The sequence below is a fragment of the Salvelinus sp. IW2-2015 genome, linkage group LG36, assembly GCF_002910315.2.
Source record: "Salvelinus sp. IW2-2015 linkage group LG36, ASM291031v2, whole genome shotgun sequence".
Taxonomy (NCBI): Eukaryota; Metazoa; Chordata; class Actinopteri; order Salmoniformes; family Salmonidae; genus Salvelinus; species Salvelinus sp. IW2-2015.
The window spans coordinates 32,562,922-32,576,502 of NC_036875.1; the positions used below are offsets into that span (position 1 = coordinate 32,562,922).

The window sequence follows — 13,581 nt, forward strand, 5'->3', positions numbered from 1 at the left end:
CCAGGCCCACAGTGACTGACAGAAAGATGCACTGGACAGGGGGCATAATGTCCCACTCTATGGCCCTACATGGAGTTATGTGACCCTTGGACCTGATGAAGACCCGAGTGGTCGAAACGTTGTTAAATTAATCACATGGGAGCATAAAATGCATTGATTGGACTGCGGAGTCTCTTTTCAACCTTGGCACCCAACAATGGCTCCATCCCAAGCATTGAGCGGAACCATGCTATCTATCCCTCACATCCCAATCTCCACCCAGCTCCAGTAGATTCACCCCCCCCCCCCATCTCTGACCTCATTACTACCTGCCCATGACCTGATGCGGATTCCATTCAGCTTGGCATCTCACCCCGGCCTCTGAAACCTAGAACATGAACTCTGGGTAACTAAAATGCTAGGGCATTCATGCTAAGTACTGAGATTTACCAGGCCTCACCAGATGCATAGCTCAGCCTAAACTGTGTCAGATGAAGATCTTCTGTGAGTTATGTTGGTGCAAGAGGAGCTGGAGAATCTCTGGAATGCTTTGGAGTTGCTGTGATAGGTACTTTTCAGTGGCAGATATTGTAAGATGCAGCTGCCGGACATATTTGTTTTAGACCCTAAAACGAATGTCAGGACCCAACAGTCTGTCACAATCTCAGGAATCATGCTGCTTGAAAATCAGATTACAATTTTTTAGTCAATTAAATAAACATTTACAAATCCCAAACTATTTAGATTGTCATTGCATCTGGAGGAACTCTCAAATCAATGCTCTACATCAGGTTAAGACTCACAAAGCCTACTAGAAAGTACATGTCATTCACAGACACACCTTTCATCATTATAATATTATTCTGACAGCTCTCAATCTCCTGAGTATGATGGATACCTCAGTCAGGATGACCATAGACATACATATTCACATCATTGGTCATGATCACATCCATATTGAGCAGGTGTCTGCAGACCTCCATGACCAGGGAGACCTTCATGTGAGAGGGTTCCCAGGAGGACCAACCACACGCCTGTCTGTCATCTATCCAGTCAGGGACTGAAAGGAGGGCGTGTGCACAACGTGCGAAATTTACACCTGTTTTTCAAAACGGAATTAAACATTAAGGACAGAATAAAAGACTAAACTAAAGGTTAAGAGGAAGAATAAGACATTAAAATGTAGGTGTGAACGATAGCCTTGTTTTATCCCCTATTGGTGCAAACGCTTAGTAAATCTGTGCAGTGACCCTGTGGTCCTCAACCGTCTGCTCCAGTCTAATGTCCCAGCATGCACAGAAACATGCCACCTCCCATGAGCCTCTCCTTCATTTGCCACCATCTGCCACTGTAATGGATGGACTATAAATCACTGCTAATCATCAGGTCAACACACCTTTGAGTCACAGGCTCCCATCAAAAGTCTTACCACCCTCTCAGTCTCCAACTATATCTTGTCCATATTTGGGAGATGTGCTCTTAGCAGTATTCTGTTCTCGACATATCGAGGTTCAGTAATGACAGAGGGCACTGACAGGTATCTTTTATTTGTGTAGATAAGTCGTTGGTTACTTGTCATATGTTACTTGTTGTACAACTCAAAAAAAGAATTGAAGCATAATAATTTTTGAAGACTCCTGCTTTTAAAGGCCAAAGGGGAATTTCTGTTGGACCTTATGTACAATTAATTGGACAATAAAAGTAATCTTCTCTCTACTTATTTTAGGGTACCTGTTATACCTCTTGTGGTTGCGGCGCCATCATGTGTCAGACTTGGGCAGTGCTTCCTTATTCAAAGAAAGCATGACGCCTCTGAGGTCAACATTATATTGCTCTGAATGAGCATGACCGCAAGGTGAGGTCTGCAAATTATTGATAGAATCCAACAATGAACACATTTGATAAAATTTTGCGGAAATGTTCAAGTCAGATTTGACTCACTTCATTCAATGTATTGGGACATCCAGTGCCGCCATTCACAACAAATAACAATTGATTGCTGGCAGCAATCTTACAGTAGGTAAACTGGTGCACCAATGTTGGATACTGTGAAATATAAAATAAATGCTCATATCACCATGATAAACTGGATCTTCGATTGTAGTCGCTGCGTCATATTTTGTATTTGTTGAAAATACTAAATATGTAATATAAAATGCAGAAAGGCCAAGGTACATTTATGACCTTTATTTAACCAGGTAGGCTAGTTGAGAACAAGTTCTCATTTACAACTGCGACCTGGCCAAGATAAAGCAAAGCAGTGCAACAAAAACAACACAGAGTTACATATGGAATAAACAAGCGTACAAACGTCAATAACACAATAGGAAAAAGAAAGTCTATATACAGTGTGTGCAAATGGCGTGAGGAGGTAAGGCAATATTACAATTTAGCAAATTAACACTGGAGTGATAGATGTACAAATGATGATGTGCAAGTAGAAATACTGGTGTGCAAAAGAGCAGAAAAGTAAATAAAACAATATGGGGATGAGGTAGGTAGATTGGATGGGCTATTTACAGATGGGATATGTACAGCTGCAGCGATCGGTTAGCTGCTCGGATAGCTGATGTTTTAAAGTTAGTGAGTGATATTCTCCAGCTTCAACGATTTTTGCAATTCGTTCCAGTCATTGGCAGCAGAGAACTGGAAGGAAAGGCGGCCAAAGTAGGTGTTGGCTTTGGGGATGACCAGTGAGATATACCTGCTGGAACGCGTGCTACGGGTGGGTGTTGTTATCGTGACCAGTGACCAAAACCTGAGGCAAATAGAAGATACAGTGCAGGTTTATATGGGAGTTACCTGAAAGTTAAACTAGCATGTGGAAGTGCTGTCTGGAGAATCTGTCATATGTAATATTATAGCACTTTCTTGGGGGAAATATCTCAAAACCTGAAGGGAGAGTGAGAAGTGTAGGAATGGTTTGCAATGATGGTCTGAGATTTCAGCATGAGTTAATATCAATGTTATTTTTTCTGGGTTTTGTCTGCATTTGAATTTTGAAAGTACCAACTGGGGGCCCAGTTAGGAGACATAGCAATTGTGATGAACTGAGAGAATATTTGGGTAGCACTGTATTTCATGAATCATATGCTGTCTGCCGCTGTTCTTACCTCTTCTTACACCTCTCTCCCCACCTCGTCTTTCTTCCTCGTTTTATAATGCCCACCATATGTGCATTGAAGTACATATTGAACTTGTATTTATAATATTACAATTATCATAATTATACTGCATTTATGTATTTATAACACCTGGATAATGAACTTCTTTCAATAAAGCGTTTCACATTCTCCACTGGTTGAAATTAAGTATCTCATTGAAATACTATCCTGTGTCCTCAGATTAATGCAGATGAAGGGAGTTAGATATGCATAGTTTTTTTCTGTATATATGAATTACAAGTCAATCATGTTTCTAGTATATTGCATAGTTACAATGTGTAATCATTGATGTTCCAAGAGCAGGAGTGGTAAACACTGTTGAAGTGTATAATTGTAATACACACATGCAGACACGGCATCATTCAAATAATGGAGTTTGATATGACTGAAAAATAATGTCTCAGAGATTCATACCTGAACCGTACCTTTATTTGCCAAGGAAGAGTACATGATCAGTGAATATATTCAATGTACAGGCTACAATGTGGGGATTTCATGTGTGGTAATAACTACAGTACGTGTATATAGGACTTGCATCCTTGGAACAATAACGTTTATATTCTACTCTATCCATAGGCTTCATTAATGCCATTCAGACTTGAAGTTGATACAACAACTATGATAGCTGAGGTTCATAGATAGGTTCTGAACTAATATTCATACCAACATTTCTAGTGTCCATACACAGATCAGCTACATACTATAGCTAGCTACACATGCATAGGCATACAGTTATTTGTATCATCCACTACACAATAATCAAGTACATAGTTAGCTAGCTATGTTACTTCAGCTGCATTGCAAGGCAAGCTTACACAATTGTACATTCAATTTGCAGTAAATGCTTTAGCTAGCTAGATTCTTTACATCCACTGTTTCACAAGACGACAGCCTGGTTTGCTGGTTTTCTCAGGAGTCCCTAAAACATTAACTTCTTGTGGCTGCAGGGGCAGTATTGAGTAGCTTGGATGAAGGGTGCACAGAGGTGCCCAGAGTAAACGGCCTGCTCCTCAGTCATAGATGCTAATATATGCATATTATTATTAGTATTGGATAGAAAACACTCTGAAGTTTCTAAAACTGTTTGAATTATGTCTGTGAGTATAACAGAACTCATATGGCAGGCGAAAACCTGAGAAGTTCCACTCCCTGTTTGAAGTTTTTCTGAGGTGGCAGATTTTCAACCAAGTTCTCATTGAAATTACAGCGAGATATTGATGAGTTTTCACTTCCTACGGCTTCCACTAGATGTCAACAGTCAATAGAACTTTGTCTGGTGACTCTAATGTGAAGGAGGGTCGAAGGAGACAGGAATGAGTAATCACTGCCACGAGCTGACCATGCTTTCACATGCGCATTCACATGAGGAGGACCTCCGTTCCACCGCTCATCTGAAGTCAATCTAATTCTCTGGTTGGAACGTTATTCAAGATGTATGTTAACAACATTCTAAAGATTGATTCAGTACATCGTTTGACATGTTTCTACTGACTGTTATGGAACTTTTGGACAGTTCGTCACGCGCTAACCAAAGTAGCTAATTGGACATAAATAACGGACATTATCGAACAAATCAAGCATTTATTGTGGACCTGGGATTCCTAGGACTGCATTCCGATGAAGTTCATCAAAGGTAAGGAAACATTTATCATGTATTTTCTGGTTTCTGTTGACCCCAACATGGCGGCTAATTTGGCTATAGTTCTGAGCTCCGTCTCAGATTATTGCATGATTTGCTTTTTCCGTAAAGTTTTTTTGAAATCTGACACAGCGGTTGCATTAAGGAGAGGTATACAGTGGGGAGAACAAGTATTTGATACACTGCCGATTTTGCAGGTTTTCCTACTTACAAAGCATGTAGAGGTCTGTAATTTTTATCATAGGTACACTTCAACTGTGAGAGACGGAATCTAAAACAAAAATCCAGAAAATCACATTGTATGATTTTTAAATAATTAATTTTCATTTTATAGCGTGACATAAGTATTTGATCACCTACCAACCAGTAAGAATTCCGGCTCTCACAGACCTGTTAGTTTTTCTTTAAGAAGCCTCCTGTTTCTCACTCATTACCTGTATTAACTGTACCTGTTTGAATCGTTACCTGTATAAAAGACACCTGTCCACACTCAATCAAACAGATTCCAACTCTCCACTAGGCCAAGACCAGAGAGCTGTGTAAGGACATCAGGGATAAAATTGTAGACCTGCACAAGGCTGGGATGGGCTACAGGACAATAGGCAAGCAGCTTGGTGAGAAGGAAACAACTGTTGGCGCAATATTAGAAATGGAGAAGTTCAAGATGACGGTCAATCACCCTGGTCTGGGGCTCCATGCAAGATTTCACCTCGTGGGGATCAATGATCATGAGAAGGTGAGGGATCAGCCCAGAACTACACGGCAGGACCTGGTCAATGACCTGAAGAGAGCGGGACCACAGTCTCAAAGAAAACCATTAGTAACACTACGCCGTCATGGATTAAAATCCTGCAGCGCACGCAAGGTCCTCGCTTAAGCCAGTGCATGTCCAGGCCTGTCTGAAGTTTGCCAATGACCACTGGATGATCCAGAGGAGGAATGGGAGAAGGTCATGTGGTCTGATGAGACAAAAATAGAGCTTTTGGTCTAACTCCACTCGCCGTGTTTGGAGGAAGAAGAAGTATGAGTAAACCCAAGAACACATCCCAACCGTGAAGCATGGAGGTGGAAACATCATTCTTTGGGATGCTTTTTCTGCAAAGGGACAGGACGACTGCACCGTATTGAGGGAGGATGGATGGGGCCATGTATCGCGAGATCTTGGCCAACAACCTCCTTCCCTCATAAGAGCATTGAAGATGGGTCGTGGCTGGGTCTTCCAGCATGACAACGACACGAAGCACACAGCCATGGCAAAGGAGTGGCTCCGTAAGAAGCATCTCAAGGTCCTGGAGTGGCCTAGCCAGTCTCCAGACCTGAACCCAAAAGAAAATCTTTGGAGGGAGCTGAAACTCCGTATTGCCCAGCGACAGCCCCGAAACCTGAAGGATCTGGAGAAGATCTGTAGGGAGGAGTGGGCCAAAATCCCTGCTGCAGTGTGTGCAAACCTAGTCAAAGACTACAGGAAACGTATGATCTCTGTAATTGCAACAAAGGTTTCTGTACCAAATATTAAGTTCTGCTTTTCTGATGTATCAAATACTTATGTCATGCAATAAAATGCAAATTAATTACTTAAAAATCATACAATGTGATTTTCTGGATTTTTGTTTTAGATTCCGTCTCTCATAGTTGAAGTGTACCTATGATAAAAATTACAGACCTCTACAGCTTTGTAAGTAGGAAAACCTGCAAAATCGGCAGTGTATCAAATACTTGTTCTCTCACTGTATCTATAATTAATGTGTATAACTTGTATTATCATCTACATTTATGATGAGTATTTCTGTTGAAACGATGTGGCTATGCAAAATCATTTGATGTTTTTGGAACTAGTGAATGTAACGCGCCAATGTAAACTCAGATTTTTTGTTATAAATATGAACTTTATCAAACAAAACATGCATGTATTGTGTAACATGAAGTCCTATGAGTGTCATTTGATAAAGATAATCAAAGGTTAGTGATTCATTTTATCTCTATTTCTGCTTTTTCTGACTGCTATCTTTCGCTGGAAAATGGTGTGCTTATTGTGGTTTGATGGTGACCTAACATAATCGTTTGAAGTGCTTTCGCTGAAAAGCATATTTGAAATCGGACACTTTGGTGGATTAACAACAGATTACTTTAAAATGATATAAAACACATGTATGTTTGAGGAATTTTAATTATGAGATTTCTGTTGTTTGAATTGGGCGCCCTGCACTTTCACTCGCTGTTGTCATATCGATCCCGGTAGGGTGCAGCCATAAGAAGATAACGAACTCATATGGCAGGCAAATTCCAAACAGGAAGTGGAAATTCTGAGGCTGGTTGATGTTCAACTCATCGCCTATTCAAATCCCAGAAAGATGGATTTGTTTGCACTTCCTACGCCTTCCACTGGATGTCAACAGTCTGTAAGACGTTGAATGAAGTTTATACTGTGTTGTGGGGCCGGATGAGAGGGGATGAGTCATGGTCTGGCAGATTGCCAGTTCCTGGTCACGCGCATTCCTCATGATGTCGCCTTGCGTTCCATAACTTCTACAGACACGAAGGAATGCTCCGGTTGGAACGTTATTGGATATATATGATAACAACATCCTGAAGATTGATTCTCTACTTAGTTTGACCTGTGATATAACTTTTTGAAGTTTTCGTCCGACGTTATGCGGGACTTGCACGAGCGTTTGGAAATGTGTACTGAACGCGCTAGCAAAAGTAGCTACTTGGACATAAATAATTGACATTATCGAACAAAACAACTATTTATTGTGGAACTAGGATTCCTGGGAGTGCATTCTGATGTGACCCGGGTAGCAAACTATCACGGATTACAAAGGGAAACCCAGCCACGAGCTGACCAGTGATGCGAGCCTACCAGACGATCTACACTACCGGTCAAAAGTTTTAGAAACTGGCTCTCATGAGGACCGCGACAAGAATGGAAGACCAGAGTTACCTCTGCTGCAGAGGATAAGTTCATTAGAGTTACTAGCCTCAGAAAATGCAGCACAAATAAATCCTTCACAGAGTTCAAGTAACAGACACATCTCAACATCAACTGTCCAGAGGAGACTATGTGAATCAGGCCTTCATGGTTGAATTGCTGCAAAGAAACCACTACTAAAGGCCATCAATAAGAAGAAGAGACTTACTTGGGCCAAGAAACACGAGCAATGGATATTAGACCGGTGGAAATTTGTCCTTTGGTCTGGAGTCCAAATTGGAGATTTTTGGTTCCAACGACCCTGTCTTTGTGAGACGCGGTGTAGGTGAATGGATGACCTCCACATGTGTATTTCCCACTGTAAAGCATGGAGGAGGAGGTGTTATGGTGTGGGGGTGCTTTGCTGGTGACACTGTCTGTGATTTTTTTTTTATTCAAGGCACACTTAACCAGCATGGCTACCAAAGCAGTTTGCAGCGATACGCCATCCCATCTAGTTTGAACTTAGTTGGACTATCATCTGTTTTTCAACAGGACAATGACACAACACACCTCCAGGCTGTGTAAGGGCTATTTTACCAAGAAGTAGAGTGATTGAGTGCTGCATCAGATGACTTGGCCTCCACAATCCCCCGACCTCAACCAAATTGAGATGGTTTGGAAAAGCATTCCAGGTGAAGCTTGTTGAGAGAATGCCAAGAGTGTGCTAAGCTGTCATCAAGGCATAGGGTGGCTATTTGAAGAATTTCAAATCTAAAATATATTTTGATTAGTTTAACACTTTTTTTCATTACTACATGATTCCATATGTGTTATTTAATAGTTTTGATGTCTTCACTATTAATCTACAATGTAGAAAATAGTACAAATTAAGAATAATCCTTGAAGGAGTAGGTGTTCTGAAACTTTTGACCGGTAGTGTAAATGTTTTATGCTGTCTTCCAGGCAAGCAATACTGAACCATGCATGAGAGCGCCAGTTGTTCCAGACTACTGTGTGATCTCGATGTCCGTAGCCGATGTGAGTAAGACCTTTAAACATGGTTAACGTTCACAAGGCCGTGGGGCCAGACACGTACTCAGCGAATGCGCTTACTGGCTGACATAGCACCGTAGCAGGATATTTCAGGTTGCTAGCAACCAAGTGATTATGTCTTCAAATTTATTAAGAGTAAGTCTCAGGTTTATCTCATATGAACATTGATTTCCTGAATCTTTAGAATCAACAGGGCGGTCCAAATGACACTGTCCAGCCATTAAAGTCCGCCTTCTGTGAGTCTCCCTATAAATTAGAGGACTTACTAAACAGAAATTAGATCAAGTTCCGCAAGGCAATGCCACGCCCATTGGATGAATGATCCCATCTCCTTGCAAACCAAATCACCAATCGAGGAAGCCTTATCCTACTCAGACAGAAGAATCATTCAAGAGGACCCTGCGGAGTTCACTGTTGCTCATTCAAGTTCGCAATACAACCCGGGGGGATCAGCGAAAGAACAATTTCCACTCTAATAGACTTTAACTTCCTGGACTGAGAACAAAGAGAGAAAGATGTTGATATCACTTCTTCTGCTGTGAGCTATTTCCGGCCCACTGTAGCTCCACTGGAAAGAGAGAGAGGGGGACTGAGACCACCATCCTCCAACCACTCATCCCATCCTGACGGAATCCCACTGAGGCAACATTGACACACAAGTCATTTTTCTGTTACATTGGACATATTCTATGAATGTGGCGTTGTGTCAGTGCATAAATCATGAATCAAAATTGTGTTGATATTGCAGGAAAATATTGTCATTTCACATAACCATACACAAGGTAGCTACTATACCTGCTTCATTCATGACAAGAAAACTAACTGGAACAAGCTAGCTAGCCAAGTTTCCAATTAGCTAAGTTAGTTAGCTAGCTAACTATCTGATATTAACCAGTAATACAAAATACGCCCAAACGTTTTAAAATGTTAGCTATCACCTTGAAGCTTGATAGGGTGTAAAAAAAATCCCTGAAGGGAATGTTGTTATTTGTTAGCTAGCTAGTCTACCAGTTAGCTTTTACCCCTCTATCAATCCTAGCTAGCTAGCTATCCCTACTGTCTGCTGGCCAAATTAGCTAATGTTCTTGATGCCATTGACTAAGATAAATAATACATCTCAAATTAGCTACTCACATTAACGATAACTTCTTTGAGGTATTTTCTGAACAGCTTCTCACTTCTTTGTTTCTCCAGTTGTCAGTTCGACCACACACCGTTTACAAACTAATTTGTGGCACCCAAATAAAAAAATTACAGTTGGGAACTCCACAGCAGAAAATACCTAATTCTTGTTGCTAGGCTAACGTTACCAGTTACAGTGCTTTTAGCTTGTGGTTTGCACGTGTCTTTTAGCAGACGGAATACAAAATGTTTAGCTAGTGTCTGAAAGAATTATATGGATTTAATATTTGTCAATTTTATTTACATGTCCTCAACTCAAATAAGCATCAGATATTGCCCTTATTTAGCATATCAAGATCCTGATATGGACCTCAGTCAAGAGCATTGTACAGTTGAAGTCCGAAGTTTACATACTGTACACCTTAGCCAAATACATTTAAACTCAGTTTTTCACAATTCCTGACATTTAATCAGAGTAAACATTCCCTGTCTTAGGTCAGTTAGGATCACCACTTTATTTTAAGAATGTGAAATTTCAGAATAATAGTAGAGAGAATGATTTATTTCAGCTTTTATTTCTTTCATCACATTCCCAGTGGGTCAGAAGTTTACATACACTCAATTAGTATTTGGTAGCATTGCCTTTAAATTGTTTAACTTGGGTCAAATGTTTCGGGCAGCCTTCCACAAGCTTCCCACAATAAATTGGGTGAATTTTGGCCCATTCCTCCTGACAGAGCTGGTGTAACTGAGTCAGGTTTGTAGGCATCCTCTCTCGCGCACGCTTTTTCAGTTCTGCCCACAAATTTTCTATAGGATTAAGGTCAGGGCTTTGTGATGGCCCCTCCAATACCTTGACTTTGTTGTCCTTAAGCCATTTAACCACAACTTTGGAAGTATGCTTGCTGTCATTGTCCATTTGGAAGACCCATTTGTGACCAAGCTTTAACTTCCTCAAATCAAATCAAATTTTATTTGTCGCATACACATGGTTCGCAGATGTTAATGCAAGTGTAGCGAAATGCTTGTGCTTCTAGTTCCGACCATGTAGTAATATCTAACAAGTAATCTAACAATTTCACAACAACTACCTTACACACACAAGTGTAAAGGAATGAATAAGAATATGTACATAAAAATATATGGATGAGCGATGGCCGAACGGCATAGGCAAGATGCAGTAGATGGTATAGAGTACAGTATATACATGTACATATGAGATGAGTAATGTAGGGTATGTAAACATTATATAAAGTGGCATTGTTTAAAGTGGCTAGTGATACATTTATTACATCCTGACTGATGTCTTGAGATGTTGCTTCAATATATCCACATAATTTTCCTCCCTCGTGATGCCATCTATTTTGTGAAGTGCACCAGTCCCTCCTGCAGTAAAGCACCCCCACAACATGATGCTGCCACCCCCGTGCTTCACGGTTGGGATGGTGTTCTTCGGCTTGCAAGCCTGCCCCTTTTTCCTCCAAACATAACAATGGTCATTATGGCCAAACAGTTCAATTTTTGTTTCATCAGACCAGAGGACATTTCTCCAAAAAGTACAATCTTTGTCCCCATGTGCAGTTGCAAACCGTAGTCTGTTTTTTTTATGGCGGTTTTGGAGCAGTGGCTTCTTCCTTGCTGAGGGGCCTTTCAGGTTATGTCGACATAGGACTCGTTTTACTGTGGATATCTATACTTTTGTACCTGTTTCCTCCAGCATCTTCACAAGGTCCTTTGCTGTTGTTCTGGGATTGATTTGCACTTTTCGCACCAAAGTACGTTCATCTCTAGGACACAGAACACGTCTCCCTCCCGAACGGTATGACGGCTGCTTGGTCCCATGGTGTTTATACTTGCGTACTATTGTTCGTACAGATGAACGTGGTACCTTCAGGCATTTGGAAATTGCTCCCAAGGATGAACCATACCAGACTTCAATTTGTTTTCTGAGGTCTTGGTTGATTTCTTTTGATTTCCCAATGATGTCAACAAAGAGGCACTGAGTTTGAAGGTCGGCCTTGAAATACATCCATAGGTACACCTCCAATTGACTCAAATGATATCAATTAGCCTATCAGAAGCTTCTAAAGCCAAGACATAATTTTCTGGAATTTTCCAAGCTGTTTAAAGGCACAGTCAACTTAATGTATGTAAACTTCTGACCCACTGGAATTGTGATACAGTGATTTATAAGTGAAATAATCCATCTGTAAACAATTGTTCGAAAAATTACTTGTGTCATGTACAAAGTAGATGTCCTAACTGACTTGCCAAAACTATAGTTTGTTAACAAGAAATTTGTGGAGTGTTTGAAAAAAGAGTTTTAATGACTAACCTAATACCCTGACTACACCGCTTGCGTCGGGTGCGCGAGCGTTGCAAAATAAATTAAGGAACCGGTGTTATTCAATTATTGCACCGACATTGCTCACGCACGTCAACGAGCGTCTGCGTTGCCAAGGGCTAACAGTGTATGTAAACTTCCAACTTCAACTGTATGTGCTGAAAAAATATAGTATGTAGGCCTGTGTCAGTATTTGTCATCATATAGAGAAAATAAGATGTCCACATATAACCTTTATTTAACGAGGCAAGTCAGTTAAGAACAAATTGTTATTTACAATAATGGCCTACCCCGGCCAAACCAGGACGATGCTGGGCAAATTGTGCGTCGCCCTATGGGACTCCCAATCACGGCCAGATGTGATGCAGCCTGGATGCACATAGGCCTATCTCAGGATATCTAATGATTCAATATCCAGCCATACAATGTATTATATCTGGAGGGTTATCCAAAAATGATTTGTGCATGAAAAAAATAATAATCATATTTGACAAATTATTGAGCATGTGCTGAACTAAAAAATGCATCAGAAATCGTCCTTATTTTCAGCATATCAAAAAGCATATCAAGATCCGGATATGGACCTCAGCCAAGAGAAGCATATAACAGTTAATGATAACTACTGATATAGTTAATTCAAGGGGTCTCTCTATATCAAAACCCTTAATGGTGCCCCATGTCCAAAGTCACAACACTAGCAACCAAGAGATTGTGAGGTTGAGTCCCAAGTAATCATCATACAGCAGCATACTGTCCATTAACACCTTAATGTAGCTGTATAAATACAGTAACTTGTTGTAGATTTACCATATCTTCACCGCAACTAAACAAAAAACTCCAGAAGACCATGATACAACGTTCTGAGAATGTGCCAAAAATTTTCCTGAGTTAGCCTGCCCCGGAGCAGGTTAGTTCTGAAGGATTCATTGCCATAGAAATGTACCTGGCTAAAAGGTGAGCCACTTTTGTCGTACCAGTTCTCCTGAGTTGAACTCAGAGTTGACCAAAGTTACCTCACTAACTCCTCAAACATGATTTGTAGTATAGGGCTCTGGTGCAACTCTGAACTGTAATAGTGTCCACAAAGTGACATGTTGTCTGGTTCTGGTACTATCTCTGCCTGTACCCCTTGCGACCAGACTGACCTCACTTGGAGATCATGTCAGGGGTGAGCAATGAATAATCAACATCACGATAACTAACACGTGCCCTAGACCATCCACCTACTGTTTCACAACTCATGTGTTAAACAAGTGTCCCCTGGTCCCCAACCTGATCTGTATTGTAGTTAGAGCTGCATTATGTTATAATTCCGTGTTAAAGGTTTTAGTTTTTCCATTTGTTTTGAGGTGGGACTTTAGCACGT

The 13,581-nt window shown here is 40.7% G+C and overlaps 1 protein-coding gene across 1 annotated transcript in view; it reads left to right on the forward strand.

Annotated features, from left to right (window-relative positions):
* The window catches only part of LOC111959648 (zinc finger protein GLI2-like), a 156,536-nt gene extending 151,489 nt beyond the window's left edge, over positions 1 to 5,047 (forward strand). The window contains exon 10 of the transcript XR_011474936.1: positions 4,941 to 5,047. The gene's annotated coding sequence lies outside the window, so the exon portion shown is untranslated. The remainder of the gene's footprint in view (positions 1 to 4,940) is intronic.
* Positions 5,048 to 13,581: the final 8,534 nt, after the last annotated feature.